Source organism: Vigna radiata, chromosome 11, assembly GCF_000741045.1.
Source record: "Vigna radiata var. radiata cultivar VC1973A chromosome 11, Vradiata_ver6, whole genome shotgun sequence".
In the NCBI taxonomy this organism is placed as follows: Eukaryota; Viridiplantae; Streptophyta; class Magnoliopsida; order Fabales; family Fabaceae; genus Vigna; species Vigna radiata.
Window position 1 is genome coordinate 7,265,704 of NC_028361.1, and position 3,727 is coordinate 7,269,430.

Sequence of the window (3,727 nt, forward strand, 5' to 3'; positions counted from 1 at the left end):
AAAGGGGCTATTATTCAAAAAGGAAGACACATTGAATATGAAGATATATACCGATGCTGACTATGCAGGTTCTATTACTGATAGAAAATCTACTTCTGGGTATTGTGTATTTCTTGGAGATAGTTTGGTAACATGGAGAAGCAAAAAGCAAGATAGAGTATCCCGTTCTAGTGCAGAAGTTGAATTTCAAGCCCTTGCTCAAGGAATGTGTGAAGGACTCTGGATGAAAATCATCTTGGATGATCTTAAAGTCAAAGTGGAGCACCCGGTGCAACTTCACTGTGACAATAAGTCTGCTATGAGCATAGCCCATAATCCAGTACAGCATGACAGAACTAATAACATTGAAATTGACAGACATTTCATCAAAGATAATTTTGACAGAGGCTTTGTGATTACAACTCATGTTCCTACAGAACTTCAAATAGTAGATATTTTCACAAAAGGGCTTCCTCCGGGTAGATTTCAAGATCTTGTAGGCAAGTTGGGAATGATTGATATTCATTTACCAACTTGAGGGGGAGTGTTGTAATCTGGGATAATATATGTATAATCTTCCTAATTAGAAGAAATAGATACATAATATTTTATTTTATTTTATTTTTCCCTAGGTTTCCTAGTTTCCCTATTTCCCGTTTTAGGAGAACTAGATTATTATAAATAGAAGGTTTGAGAATGTATTTTTCATGATTTGAGAATAATAATAAGTCTCATTTTCAACTCATATATATTCTTATAAGGGTTGTGAGGGCTAGGGAAAAAGATGTTATAGTGTGAAGAAACCCCTTTTTTTTGTGGCTTTGACATGGAAACCTGTCTACGCTTTAAACTAGGATCCTCAATGGTTGCTAGAACTGTTTGTACTTATTTTCTGCTTATAGTTGTAGGTATCTGTAAGTCTGTTGTTTTTTAAAGTAATTCTTTATTCATTTAGTCACAATCATTTATATAATTTCTTACCCGGTTGCAGGTTTTCCTGAAGCAACATGTTATGCACGTTCTTTTTGACTCCAAATTTGATGTTAAAGGTTAGTATTTCTCTTATTTTTCAATATAGTGTTAGAAGATCTTCATTGAAAGGAACATAGAAGAAAGACATCAATAATGTAAAAGTCAAAATTTGATGAGCGAAGGAAGTCAAAATTGAAGAAAAAAAATAGTCGCTCAATTCCAGATTTGTGAGGTTTTAGTATTCTTTCTTTTCTTTTGTTTGAAGTTTTTGTTACTTGTTCCATGTAGTTTATTCTTCAATCCTGTCAAAATTTTGTATTTAAAAGTTGCTGCTCAATGAATACAAATTGATTGATGCTTCAAAATGCTCATACCATCGTTTTATGGGCAGCTTCAAGTGTATCAGTATCTCTATTTCAAGACTCTGATCAGGTTCGCATGCATCATGAAATTGGTTGTTACTTTCTATGTACTTTTTTAGTTAATGATATATATATATATATATATATATATATATATATATATATATATATATATATATATATATTTATATAAATTTGACATTCTTTTGGTTATTTATTCATTTTACACCTAATAACGATCAAAATACTCTTATTACTTTTTTACATATAAGAAAATGCCACTAAAAAAATTTAACTACCTTATTGTAAAAAATGTTATTTACGAAAATGCTACTACTGAAATACCAAATCTACCCCTACTTAAAAATATGACATCTCTACATTCTTTTTAGCTATTTAGTTATTTTGCACCCAACTATTCCCTAACTTATCAAAATGCCATTATTACTTTTCTAGATATATGAAAATATCACTAAAAAAACCTACTACCTTCTTTTATTCACAAAATGCCACTAATATAATTTACAAAAATGGCAACCATATTATATTATAACTGTTATTATTATTATTATTAATATTAATAATATTATTATCTTTGTAATGAATATTATTATTATTATTATGAATATTATTATAATAGTAACAATTATTAATATTTTTATTATTATTATTATCATATTTATAATAATCATTAGCTTTATTATTATAATTATGAATATTAAATTATTTTTATTATTATTATACTATATTATAATTATTAATATATTATTAGTTTTATTATATTAGTAATAATTATTATTATTAATATTACCATTATTATTATGAAAATTGTCATTATAACTATTACGATGATGATAATAATAATTATTATTATTTGTATTATTAAGATAATAATTATGATTAACAATAATATTATCATTCTTAAAATTATTAAAATTAATATTATTAATGGTAATAAATTATTCTTAATAATGATAATAATATTATCTTCATAAAATAATAATAATAATATTATTATTATTATTATCATATTTATTATAATAATAATAATTATGAATATTATTGTTATTATTAATATTTTTTTATTTATTAATGTTATTATTATTATTATTTTTATTATTAATATTATTATTCTAATTATTAATATTATTAGTAATATTATCAAAATTATTATGATTATTTTAATTAATTATATTACTACTTTTAGTATTACAATATATTATTTTTATTATAATTTTCATTGTTATAATAATATATATATATATATATATATATATATATATATATATATATTATCATAATGACTATTATTATTAATCTTTGTATTAATATTATTCTTATTAATATTATTACATTTATAACTATTATATTAGTAATATTTTATTGTTATTATTAATATTATTATTAAATTGAATATTATTAATATTAATAATAATATTATTATTATTACTATTAATATTTTTATTCTTCGTAAAAATAAATTATATTAGAAAAAAATATTGTTGCTATTAATAATAATAATAATAATAATAATAAGATTATTATAATTATTATCACTACTATTTTTATTTTTACTATTAATATGATTTGTCAAAACAGTAATAAATAAATTTTTCATCCAGAAGTGAATTGGTTTTACATAAATTTATAATTTTTGAATTTTTATTAGATGTTTATTCTTTACACTTTTTTTTTTTCAAATTATGAAGGAAATACAAGATTAATTAATAAAAGAAGAAAAGAAAATACATAATTTTTATTATAGCTCGATTCAATTTAAATTTATATTTAGTTTTCTTTCAAACAATTTGAACTTGAAAGATTTCCAATATGATCAAAGAGTATACTGAATTACAAATACATCTTAATAATTCTAAACCTTAGAATATTAAGAACCAATACTTTATATCCAATGCTCACAAAATTACATCAAAATCATCATTTATGAATTAAAAGAATGAAAAAAAATGAACAATGTAAAGAAATACTTCATCATGAATTTTACAAAAACTCAATAGTTGTGTTATCTTCAAGAACTCTGTATTCTTTTTCTTGCACAATTAATTTTGAATATAAAATTTGTATTTCTGAAGAGAAAATAAAAGCATATTTTTAAAGAAAAATCATCTTAATAATATTATTAATCAATTATAAAAGTAACTTAATCGATTAATATTATTTATATTTGAATTTTGATGTTAATTAATTATATAAATATGTTAATGGATTAAAAGAGAATGACAGTTAAAAATGGAGTCATAATTTAATTGATGACAAAAACAAAACAACAAACATAATTAGATAAAACTAACAAATATTTTAAATATTTAATAAAACACAATTTTTAATAAATATATATATTTAAAAGACTCAAATTTATAAATTACTTACCATTTAATTAAACCTAATAACTA